Source organism: Ornithorhynchus anatinus, chromosome 1, assembly GCF_004115215.2.
Source record: "Ornithorhynchus anatinus isolate Pmale09 chromosome 1, mOrnAna1.pri.v4, whole genome shotgun sequence".
NCBI classification, from domain to species: Eukaryota; Metazoa; Chordata; class Mammalia; order Monotremata; family Ornithorhynchidae; genus Ornithorhynchus; species Ornithorhynchus anatinus.
Genome location: NC_041728.1, coordinates 5,800,542 through 5,813,829, shown reverse-complemented (window position 1 = coordinate 5,813,829; position 13,288 = coordinate 5,800,542). Strand labels below are relative to the sequence as shown.

Here is a 13,288-nt window from a genome sequence, read left to right as displayed (position 1 = left end):
TGCCCTCCCTCCTCATATCTAACAGACAATTACTCTCCCCACTTTCAAAGCATATCTCCTCCGTGAGGTCTTCCCTGACTAAGCCCTCATTTAATAATGTTGGTATTTGTTAAGCACTTACTATGTGCAGAGCCCTGTTCTAAGCGCTGGGGTAGATACAGGGTGATCAGGTTGTCCCACGTGAGGCTCACAGTCTTCATCCCCATTTGACGGATGAGGGAACTGAGGCCCAGAGAAGTGAAGTGACTTGCCCACAGTCACACAGCTGCCAAGGGGCAGAGCCGGGAATCGAACCCATGACCTCTGACTCCCAAGCCCAGGCTCTTTCCACTGAGCCACGCTGCTTCTCACTTCCTCTTCTCCCACTCTCTTCTGCATCACCCTTGCACTTGAATTTGCACCTTTTATTCCCCCCTCTCTCAGCCCCACAGCACTATATGTACCCATAATTTATTTATTCATATTAATTTCTGTCTTCCCCTCTAGACTGTCAGCTTGTTGTGGGCAGAAAACAGGTCTACCAACTCTGTTATAATGTACTCTCCCAAGTACTTAGTACAGCGCTCCACACACAGTAAGCGCTCAAAACGTATAACTGATGGACATATGCGAATTTCAGGACAATTCATTTCAGTAGCAGTTTGGCTACGGGTAAAACCCAATCCAAGCTTTAGATTTTTTGAGCAAGTCTCATCCTCAGTTAGTTACTCAGGAAGAATGTTTCCTAAGAACTGATATTTCTAGAATTTTGATGGAATGAATGAGAGACTCTTGTGGGTAAAAGTGAACACCGAAGAAAATGTCTTTGCACCAACCGCCAACACAATAATGCAATAATAGTTTTATTTGTTAAGCATGTACCATATGCTAAGCACTGGTCTAAGCGCTTGTGAAGATAAAAGATTAAGAACAATCAATCACTTGTATTTATTGAGCATTCACTCTGTTCAGGACACTGTACTAAGCGCTTGGGAGATGATAACGATATATCTAACATATTACCTGCCCACACGAGCTTACAGTCTACAGGGGGAGGCAGGCATTAATATAAATAAATTACGGATGTTTATGTACGTGCTGTGGGGCTGGGTGGGGGGGGGTGTGAATAAAGGGAGCGAGTCAGGGTGACGCAGAAGGGAGTGAGAAAAGAGGAAAGGACGTCTTAGTCAGGGAAGGCCTCCTGGAGGAGATCTGTCTTCAATAAGACTTTGAAGGTGGGGAAGGTAGTTTTCCTTCGGATATGAAAAGGGAGGGCGTTCCTGGCCAAAAGCAGGTCATGGGCAAGAGGTTGGTGGTGAGATAAGAGGAGATCGAGGTACAGAGAGGAGGTTGGCAATAGAGGAGCAAAGCGTGCAGGCTGGGTTGTAGTAGGAGAGAAGTGAGGTGAGGTAGGATGGGGCAAGGGCACTGAGGTCTTTAAAGCCGATGGTCCCATTGAGGCTTACATTCGAAGCGGGAGGACAAACCTGTATTTGGTCCCCATTGTGCAGAGAAGGAAACTGAGTCACACAGAAATTAAGCCATTTGTTCAAGGTTACATAGAAAGAGAAGGAAACTGAGTCACACAGAAATTAAGCGATTTGTTCAAGGTTACACAGAAAACAAGATGTGGATCCAGGATTAGAACTCAAGTCCTCTGACTGCCAGGCCCATGCTCTTTCTACTAAATCACGTTACTTGCTGCCTGACTGTCCATTCTTACCAAAAACATATGCAACCGATGAAACTAATGAGATTTTTTTTATTCTGACAGTGAGAACCTGGAGGCAATAAGTAACTACATTTCTTTTGCTGAAAGAAAGCAATAATCTAAATATAAGACTTTATTTGGGCCTGAAGATTTTTCTTTTCAGAAAGCTCTGAAAGTACAAGTTGAGCGAAGAAGACTATAAAGAGCTTCAAGTTTGATTTGCATCTTAAGAACAAAGAAACTGAAATGTGACTATTGTCTTTATCTTCAGTGACTATATGCAGGATCCTTCTAAAATCTTTCCTTGTAATGAGACTTAATAACCGCCTTTGAGATATTAATGGAAATTGTCACAGACGACGAAGATATTATTGCAGCTAATGAACCAAGGGAAGGATGAAAGGAAAAAGGAATAATAACTGAAACTTGAACAAATAAAATCATTTAACTTGGTCCTAAAGTTTAACCCTAGAAGGATTATTAGTACCTAACAATTTCAGACTAGGAGAACACGCTGCTAGTTGGGGTTTTGAAGTCATAAAATCAATTGGTAGTATTTGAGAGACTATTGTATTTTCAGAGACAATTTGAGAGACTTTATAATTATTCAATAAATACAATAAATTTAATTATTATTATTGTTACCCTTTCTTCACCCCAACCGGAGCCCCACAAAATTCATGCCCATATCTAGATTATAAACTCCTTGACGGTCTACCAACTCTTTCTTATTGAACTCTCCCAAGTGCTTAGTACAGTGCTCTGCACCCAGCAAGTGCTCAGCGTGGCTTAATAGAAAGAGCACGGGCTTGGGAGTCAGAAGTCGTGGGTTCTAATCCTGGCCCCGCCACTTGTCAGCTGGGTGACTTTGGGTAAGTCACTTCACTTCTCTGGGCCTCAGTGACCTCATCTGTAAAACGGGGATTAAGACTGTGAGCCCCAAGTGGGGCCACCTGATTGCCCTGTATCTACCCCAGTGCTCAGAACAGCGCTTGGCACACGGGAAGCGCTTAACAAGTACCATTATCATTATTAATAAGCTATTGATTTGACAGATCAGAAGCTGTCATTTAACAGGATATGCAAATACGCCTTACGAAAGCAGAGAAGAAGGAGGGCTGTGGAATTTCAAGCAGTGGTGTAGCACCATCTAATCACAAGACTTACAACTGAACCTTCGACGGGAGAATTATGAGTTTGGTGAGCGAGCTATGCTTGCATCCAGAGTTTTCAGGGCAGAACGAGCAGTAAATAATGCCATCCCGAACCTCTCGAGAGTTGAAGAAGTATGCCGGATTTCTGCCAGAATAACATTTAGATGCCTAATTGAAGTAGGGGTTGTTAAAACGTCTCCTTTTATGGGCCTGAATAACGTGGAGCTAATGAACTGATTCTACTTTCGATTTGGGAAACCCGGGCTCTAACAAAGAATATTTGCCTTTGATTTCAAGGCGCGTTCCGGGCAAAACCGAGGGCCAGAGGATGGTCCGGGATCCTCCTGAACTGGTTCGTTAGCTGGTAGGTCTGGAATGTTGCATTCCATTTTCATCCACGTTTCTACACAAGAAGATAGAACAAAAATGGATTCCAATGCTTTCTCTTCTTTTTTTCCTGACTTTCAGACAGGTTGCAGAGCATTCCCTACATTTTTAGACAGTTAATGCTTATCCCGTGCTTAAGCAGAAATGCTTATTTTTTTTCTTCAACTGTGGATATTACAAACAGAGATTAGTAGCTCCTCACTTCAGAGCTGTCAGTGTTAAAGTGACATAAGCTATTAACATTCTATTGTAAGTGGTCAGAAGCTTCCTTTGGCATTCTTGTCAAAGGCCACTAAAACCTCCAGTTTGTGCTGTTTTCACTAAGATAATCCATTCCTGACTCCTTTTGATTGGTTAGTGACATTCAATCTGTCACATTTACTAATGATCCTACGCAACTACTGAATCTCTTCCACTTAAAAAAAAATAAAATAAAATAAGCTGAGTCCAGTTATGCCTTTGTTGGTGATTCTCGGCCTTTCGGGAACACTTTTATTTCGTGAAAGATGTGTGCACTCATTTATTTTGACCACTTTAGATTTTTTTTTTTTTTATGTTTGTCTTCCCCGTTAGAGTGTCCGGTCCTTGTGGGCTGGGAATGCGTCACCCCTTTGCAGCACGGCTCAGTGGAAAGAGGCCGGGCTTGGGAGGCAGAGGTCATTCATTCATTCAATAGTATTTATTGAGCACTTACTATGGGCAGAGCACTGTACTAAGCGCTTGGAATGTACAAATCGGTAACAGATAGAGACAATCCCTGCCCTTTGATGGGCTTACAGTCTAATCGGGGGAGACAGACAGACAAGGACAATGGCAATAAATAGAATCGAGGGGAAGAACATCTCATTAAAACGATAGCAAATAGAGTTCGAATCCCGGCTCTGCCACTTAATAATAATAATAATGTTGGTATTTGTTAAGCGCTTACTATGTGCAGAGCACTGTTCTAAGCGCTGGGGGAGACACGGGGGAATCAGGTTGTCCCACATGGGGCTCACGGTCTTAATCCCCATTTCTTGGCAGCTGTGTGACTGTGGGCAAGTCACTTCACTTCTCTGGGCCTCAGTTACCTCATCTGTAAAATGGGGATGAAGACCGTGAGTCTCATATGGGACAACCTGATTACCCTGTATCTACCCCAGCGCTTAGAACAGTGCTCTGCACATAGTAAGCGCTTAACAAATACCAACATTATTACTTACCCAGTACTTAGCACAGAACACTTAGCACAGTAGATAAATATTACTACTACAACTACTGCAGAAAAGACCGTCTAAAAGTGGGATTATCCCACTCATGTTGGACTCTCCTCATCACCCGGCCTCCCAAATTGAGCATACGGACTTCTTGGGAAACACAAAAGAAAAAATAGTCCACGAGACTGATTTTAGTAGCCGTGGTTCTCTTATAATACATCATACGTTGATTTGCACTAATTCTTTAAGCTGGAGGTTGTCGGTCAGGGGCTTGTGAAAGCCTGGGGGTAATTCTAAGGACCTTAGTGAGTGCAATTGAGAGAAATAGTAGGTACTCTAGGATGGAATTTTTTTTTAATGGTATTTCATTCATTTATCCATTCAATCTATTTATTGAGCACTTACTGTGTGCAAATTTGTTAATAATAATAATAATAATTTTGGTATTTAAGCGCTTACTATGTGCCAGGCACTGTACTAAGAGCTGGGGTACATACAACATGATCTGGTTGGACACACTCCTAATTCCCATTTTACAGATGAGGTAACTGAGGCACAGAGAAGTGAAGTGACTTGCCCAAGGTCACACAGCTGACAAGTGGCAGATCCGGGATTAGACTGTAAGCCCGTCAAAGGGCAGGGACTGTCATTATCTGTTACCGATTTGTACATTCCAAGCACTTAGTACAGTGCTCTGCATATAGTAAGCGCTCAATAAATACTATTGAATGAATGAATCTCAGATAGAGAAGCAGTGTGGCCTAGTGGCAAGAGCACGGGTTTGGGAGTCAGAGGTCATGGGTCCTAATTCCGGCTCCTCCATTTGTCAGCTGTGTGACTGTGAGCAGGTCACTTAACTTCTCTGGGCCTCTCAGTGACCTCATCTGTTAAATGGGGATGAAGACTGTGAGTCCCTCGTGGGGCAACCTGATAACCTTGTATTTATCCCAGTGCTTAGAACAGTGCTCGGCCCATAGAAAGTGCTTAACGAATACCATCATTATTATAATTATGTGGACACTATGTGTTCAACACTCTGAGTGGTGGAATAGATGCATCAAATAATAGCTATAATAATAATTGTAGTATTTGTTGCTTAGTTTATGCCAAATCACTGTACTAAACACTGGGGTAGATATGAGGTCCTCGGGTGGGACGCAGTCCCTGTCCCACATGGGGCTCACAGTCCAAGTAGGAGGGAGAACAGGAATTGAATCCCCATTTTACAGATAAGGAAGTTGAGGCATTGAGTAATTAAATGATTTGCCTAAAGGGATTAGACCTGTACTCTTTCCCCTAAACTGCACTGTGAAGAGGGGAAGGGTATTGATGAGGTTATTTCAGGTGAAAATGGTTGAAAATGATCTGAAGTTCTTGTTTAATTCTAGGTCATGTTAGCAGTCAGGTAACAGAATCTTTCTGCCTCATTGGTCACATCTGCAGAGACAATAATTACCTGAATGGACCAGGATTCATTAGGGGAAGCAGCGTGGCCTAGTGGATAGAGCATGGTCTTGGAATCAGAAGATCATGGGTTCTAATCCCAGCTCTGCCAATTGTCTATGTGACCTTGGGAAAGTCCCTTTGCTTCTCTGTGCCTCAGTTACCTCATCTGTAAAATGGGGAGTGAGACTGTGAGCCCCACGTGGGAAAGGGGCTGTGTCCAACCCCAGTTGGTTATATCCACCCTAGTGCTTAGTACTGTGCCTGGCACATAAGTGCTTAACCAACACCATGATTCTTATTATCATTATTTTTAGGTCAATTTGGAGGTCTCTGAGATTTTCTGAGATGAGGCTGAGATTTTCTTCAGTGAGATGCAAAATTCTTTTGGGAAGCAGCGTGGACTAATGGATGGAGCATGGGCTTGGGAGTCAAAAAAGACCTGGGTTCTAATTCCGCCTCTGCCACTTGTCTGCTGTGTGACCTCGGCCAAGTCACTTCACTTCTCTGTGCTTCAGTTTCCTCATCTGTAAAATGGGGATTAAGATTGTGAGCCCCATATGGGATAGGGACGCTGTCCAACCTGATTAGCTTGTATCTACTCCAGCACTTAGTACAGTGCCTGGCACAGAGTAAGCGCTTAACAAATACCATTTAAAAACAAACATTAAAAAAAATACCAACTTAACTTGGCTGAGGGCAGTAGTAACTTTAATGATCGTCAAGAGGCCTGTGGCCACAACCTGCTTGTGACATCTAAAGCTCTCTCTACCATCTCCAGCCTTCTGAAAATCCTCTTCACAGAGGGTTTTTAACACAGTTGTCAAATAATGTCACTATTTTTAACTACCTCATTAAACTGCCTTTTAAAAAGCAGTGTCTCCTTGTGCCTGGACTATTTTCTTGGTTCTAGAGAATACAGCCTTTTAAAAGGCTTTTACAAAATGTTGTTAAAACAATAGCAACTCCATTTAATGGTCTCTAAGAAAAAGATCTTTACCATCAAGCCACACTATCCAGGGAAGATCCTAATTTTAAAGAAGAGACTAAAATATGTTGTTAAAATTAAGGAGAAGAGCGTCACCTAAACGATTTTTGCACCCTACTTTCCTCCATTCCCTGCTCTCTCCGGTCTGAGATGCTACTTTAGTGGATTTCGAGAGGCTATGCTAACTTCAAACGGTGATCGCTCGATTGCTGCGAAGTAATTTCTTAGGTTAATGGGATATGACCTAGGTCTAACTCTGACCTCTTGCCAGCTTCTACAGAAGACAAGGGAAGTGGCCAAATTTATCCCTAACAATATAATGGATGGCGGTATAATCTATTTTATGCTCTTAGAATCCTCTGTATCTGATAACTCCTCTCTCATTTTCTTCTGTAGTTTTTTTTTTGTTTCATCGTCAACCACTCTTCCTGGAAGCAGTGTAACCTAAAAAGAACAAGCATGAGTTTGGGAGTCTAATCCCAGCTCTACCGATTGCCTGCCTCAATGTTCTCAGCTTTAAAAAGGGGGATTCAATACCTGTGTCCCTCCTCCTAGAATGGGAGAGCCCATCTTCTAGATTGTGAGCCCGTCGTTGGATAGGGATTTTCTCTACCTGTTGCCAAATTGTACTTTCCAAGTGCTTAGTACAGTGCTCTGCACACAGTAAGCGCTCAATAAATATGACTGAATGAATAAATGAGTATGGGACAGGGACTCTCCGACCTGATGATCTTGTATCTAGTCCAGTGCTTAGTATAGAGCTTGACACATGGTAAGCACACAATAAGCGCTCAATAAATACAAATGACTGACTAATTTAAATGCCATGATGATTCATTCATTCAGTAGTATTTATTGAGCTCTTACTATGTGTACTAAGCGCTTGGAATATACAAATCGGTAACAGATAGAGACAGTCCCTGCCCTTTGACGGGCTTACGGTCTAATCAGGGGAGACGGACAGACAAAAACAATAGCAATAAATAGGATCAAGGGGGTGAACATCTCATTAAAACAATAGCAAATAAATAGAATCAAGGCGATGATGATGATAATGATACTTTCGTCACATCCCTTGCCTCCACACTCCTGGACACCCCCTTTCTTCTCTCAAACTTTCTTTCTCTTCACATCCTGAAAACCACTAATCTCCCTTTCTTCAAACCTCTTCTGAAATCATAGCTCCCTCAGGAAGCCTTCCCTGATTAATCTTTCATCTCCCCCATCCCGTTTGCCCCCTTTACTGCAACTTCAGCATTTCCAAATCACCTAAGCACTTGGGTATTCATCATCCCCTCCCTTCCGCAACACTTATACAATTATTTATTGAGCACTTACTGTGTGCGGGACACTGTACTAAGCGCTTGGGAGGTACAATATGACAATAAAGAGACACATTCCCTTGCCCACAAGGAATTTACAGTCTAGAGGAGGCAGAGAAAACAATGATACCAGTGATTGATTTATTCACGGGCCCTCCCTCTGCAAGGAATATGAACTTGACTTTGAACCCCGTTTAGCACTTTGATACTCACCCCAGCCCCATAATACTTATATAAATGTTTTTATACTTTACAGTTTCCCCTATCCCATTATTTTACTTTAATATCTGTCTTGCCCTGTAGACAACAAGTTCCTTGTGGGGAGGGAATGTGTCTACCAACTCGGTTGCTCTGCACACAGAAAGCACCCAGTGAATACCATTGAATGATGGAGTAATACTGTCTCTTATATGCTTGGACACTGAGTCCATGAAAATCAATGATAGACCCTTTTTTATGGTATATGTTAGGGGTATACTATGTGCCAGGCACTGTACTAAACTCTGGGGTAGAGACAAGCTATTCAGGTTGGATACAGACCATGTCCCAAGTGGGGCTCAGTCTTAATCCCCATTTTACAGAAGAGGTAAACAAGGCACTGAGAAGTGACCTGCTCAAGGTCACACAGCGGCCAAGCGTAGCGGGCAGAATTAGAACCCAGGTCTTTCTGACCATTTCCCTGCCCACAGGAGCTCGTAATGTAGAGGGCTGCAGACACTAGTGATGAAGGAGAGAAAGTTAGGTTGCCAAAAGTTAAAACAGAAAAGGGGATGGAGAAAGAAATACATCCCTTTATAGCTACCATCAGTGGAAAAAGATAAAAACCACCAGATCTAGGGAGGAAAAAAAATGGTATTTATTGAATGCTAGTTGTGTGCAGAGCACAAGTAGGTAGATACAATCTCTGCCCTCAAGTACTTTACCATCTAATGGAAACTGGGTAGATGAAATAGATCTCCTGCAATGGTGGAAGCAAGAGGAATAACATAAAATTCTGAAGGAAATATCATTAACTAGAATTACAAGGCCGTTTGAAAACCCAATTGAAATCAGTTTAAAGTATTTATCGTAAACGTTATTGCTGTAATATAAAAGTATGTTAAATACAGTTAGCATTTTTAATTGGTTCCATGAAAATGGAGTGTAAATGCTAAATGAACTATAGCTTGCCAGTGGAAATCATGAAAAGTGCATTAGTGTGCCAAACATCAACAAATTTGACTCAAGTAGTATGAATATATTAGAAAGCAGTGTTAAAACTCACAATATAGTTACAAGATCAAACAGCAATATAAATTTGTACGATTATTATTATTTTGATATTTGTCAAGCACTTACTATGTGTCAAGTACCGTTCTAACCGGTGGGGGAGAGAGAGAATTTAATCAGGTTGGACACAGTCCTATCCTACATGGGGCTAAAAGTCTAAGTAGGAGTGGCAACATATTTCACCCCCATTTTACAGTTGAGAAAACTAAGGCACAGGGAAGTTAAGTGACTTGTCCAAAGTCACACGGCAACCAATTGGCAGAGCCGGGATTAGAAGCCGGGTCCCCTGACTCCCAGGCCCATGCTTCTTCCCCTAAGCCATGCCACTTCTCATAATACAATAGGACTTTGAATTTGATACTTTTTATATGTACATTTGTAAATAATTTGTAAAGTATTTACTTTCACATCCTAGTCAGTGAAATTCTCCCTAAGTATGATGTACTGTATTTAAATTCTTAGAGAGCAGAAGTGTAAAATATGCTCCCTGCCCACAAAGAGCTTATTTTCTAATAGGGGAGACAGAAATGGTCTGCCCCAGTGGCATCAAAATAAATGAGGTTGAACCCAAATGCCGAGATTGGCATAAATAAAACAATACATTAATTTGGGAGGCAATTGAGGATTTGATAAAATTGGAGATGTTGAGAAGCAGCATGGCTCAGCGGAAAGAGCCCAAACTTGGGAGTCAGAGGTCATGGGTTCTAATCCCGGATCCTCCACTTGTCAGCTGTGTGACTTTGGGCAAGTCACTTCACTTCTCTGTGCCTCAGTTACCTCATCTGTAAAATGAGGAGACTGTGAGCTCCATGTGGGACAATCTGCTCACCTTGTATCCCCCCAGGGCTTAGAACAATGCTTTGCACAAAGGAAGTGCTTAAGAAATGCTATTATTATTATCATCATTAATTGTTAGAAGGGTTTTGAAGGTGTGTGGGGTCAAGGCCTGTAAAACTCTAAGGGACAGCAAGTTCCAAGTCCAGAGAACAATGAGGGCAACGGGTCAGAGCATTAGATAAGGCACACCTTGTTAAAATACCCAGAGTGAAAAATAATATCACTCCAAACAAGGCATTCAAAAGTAATAAAAGAGATGTGGAATCTAGCCAGAACCCAAAGGAGCACTCTGCCTGAGTTCTTTAAAGAACTGTAAAACTCCAGTTAACCACACCTGCCAACAATTGATAACCTAATCCGAGAATCAATCAGAAAGAATGCAAGAAAGTCAACTCACACCAAGATTTGAAACCACAAAACGTACACCGGGAAAATTCCAAAATAAATCATGAATTTCCTCTTCCCTGGTCCTTGTACCCCTCAGCTTAATGAAGAGAGCAAGGCTTACCTAGGCGAATCCAGCTCTGAAGTGACTCCTCACTTAACAGGTGGCAGGAGGAAAAGAGAGAGGCTGATTTCTTCCTCACCTACATCCTGCTCTGGTGCAGAGAGATCAGCGCTCATGTCCCTTGGCTTTCTGGGAAATGTAGTTTCTCCTTTTTCTCCCCCACCATTCCCTGGCCTACAACTTCTTTCCTATGATCCGATCTGGATCTTAAAACACAAATGCCAATATAGAGGTGAGGAGGATGCAGCTAGGAAGTGGATTTAGAAGGAGTGAAGACTGTGATCAAAGTGCAGCCAGTTAGTAAGACTGAAGCCAAGTGTAGGGAAGTTTTACTTGATGCACAAGTAGATGGGTAATTAAAGAACTGTCATTATCTAATGCTAAACTGAATGGTCATTATTATTATTATTATTACTACCAATAATAATACTACTTGTGGAATTTTTTAAGTGCTCACTATATCAGGCCCTGTAATGATAATAATAATAATAATTACGGTATTGATTAAGTACTTACTAAGCATCATGCACTGTTTCAAGCTCTAGGGTAGATAACAAGACAATCAGGTTGGGCACAATCCCATTCATTCATTCATTCATTCATTCAATAGTATTTATTGAGCGCTTACTATGTGCAGAGCACTGTACTAAGCGCTTGGAATGTACAAATCGGTAACAGATAGAGACGGTCCCTGCCCTTTGACGGGCTTACGGTCTAATCGGGGGAGACGGACAGACAAGAATAGCAATAATTAGAATCAAGGGGATGAACATCTCATTAAAACAATAGCAAATAAATAGAATCAAGGTGATGTACATCTCATTAACAAAATCAATAGGGTAATGAAAATATATACAGTTGAGCGGACCAGTACAGTGCTGAGGGGACGGGAAGGTAGAGGGGGAGGAGCAGAGGGAAAGGGGGAAAGTCCCTTTCCCACATGGGGCTCACAGTCTTAATATCCATTTTACAGATGAGGTTACTGAAGGACAAAGAGGTTAAATGACTTGCCCAAGGTCACACGGCGGACAAATGGCAGAGCAAGAATTGGAACCCAGTTCCTTCTGACTCTCAGGCCCATTGAGAACCTTGAGAAGGGGGGTGTTTAGGCCAAAGTAAATTTTGCAGCCTTATCTTGAAATGAGAGAGAGTTGAAAGATAAACCGGCATGAAAGCTTAGTAGTATTATTGTGAAAGAGCCCTAAAAGGAGAGTGTTTTTAAGGGGGAAGGAATTGAAATACCTACTTTTAAGAGGGAGCTCATGTTGATGAGTCAGACGATTCTAGGACAGAAAGAGGGCATTAGATAGCAGCGGCAGCAGCAGCAGAATTGACCGTATCCAACCCCGAAAGCTTGTCTGTAGCCCAGTGCTAAGTACAGAGTCCGACACACAGGAAGAGCTTTACAAATACCACTAAAAAAAAATAAACTGAGCTTGATCCAGGTTCACCTGTAAATAGTTAATCATAAATTAGTTCGTTGTACTTTAAACATTCATTCTAAAAATTGCTTTTTTCCAGCCTACACCTCCAGGTTTTAACTATGAGAAGCCAAAGATTTCTAAAGTACCTCAAGTCGTACGGATTCAACTTTCTCCCAGATTTCCCATAGGAACTTTATTTAGGAATGTTAAGAAACGGTACTCGATGAAAGATTTGAATTTTAGCTACATTTTTCATGTGGTCTATGGAGGACTTTCTTTCAAACATCTACCACCAACTCTGATCCACAAAGCACAAGAATATAGCATCCTTTCAAAGTTATTGCTCTTGCTCACACCGGTTTCCAAAATGCATGTAACTGGTCTTAAATGGGCAAAATTGTTGGTTCCCTTGTGTCTCTGATCACCACTGGAACTACAAACCAGTGGGTAGTTACCCATTTATATGCATTTATAATAATAATGATGGGATTTGTTAAGCACTTACTATGTCCCAGGCACTCTTAATGATAATTATGGTCTTTGTTAAGCGTTTACTATGTGCAGAGCACTGTTCTAAGCACCGGGGTAGAGACAAGGTAATCAGATTGTCCCACGTGGGGCTCACATTTTTTTTTTTTAAATCCCCATTTTGACAGATGAGGTAAGTGAGGCACAGAGAAGTTAAATGACTTGTCCAAGGTCTCACACAGCACTCTTCTAAGCACTGGGGTAGATGCAAGGTAATAGGGTTGGATGCAGTCCCTGCCCCACATAAGGCTCTCAGTCTTAATCCCCATTTTATAGAGGAGGGAACTGAGGCCTAGAGAAGTGAAGTGACTTGCCCAAGTTCACGCAGCAGATAAGGGGCGGAGCCGGGATTAGAACCCACATCCTTCTGACTCCTAGGCCCGTGAACTACCCACTAGGCCGTGCTGCTTCTCATTTATATGCCAACTAAGGGAGTCATCATTCTCATCATTAATAGCAGTATTTATTAAACAGGACTCCATTTTAGGAACTGGGTTAAAATACTTTAGACCCTAAAGATGCAGTCCTTGCCCTTCAAAAGC

General features: G+C 41.9%; 1 long non-coding RNA gene across 2 annotated transcripts in view; it reads right to left on the bottom strand.

The window, feature by feature from the left end:
• Nucleotides 1-12,165, bottom strand: part of LOC120638213 — a 59,730-nt gene extending 47,565 nt beyond the window's left edge. The window contains exon 1 of one of the 2 annotated variants that reach the window (XR_005659748.1): nt 12,041-12,165. This is a non-coding gene — a long non-coding RNA (uncharacterized LOC120638213). Of the gene's footprint in view, nt 1-10,794; nt 10,998-12,040 lie in introns of those variants that run through there. The other variant, XR_005659749.1, reaches the window with a different exon arrangement.
• Between the last annotated feature and the right edge of the window lie 1,123 nt (nt 12,166-13,288).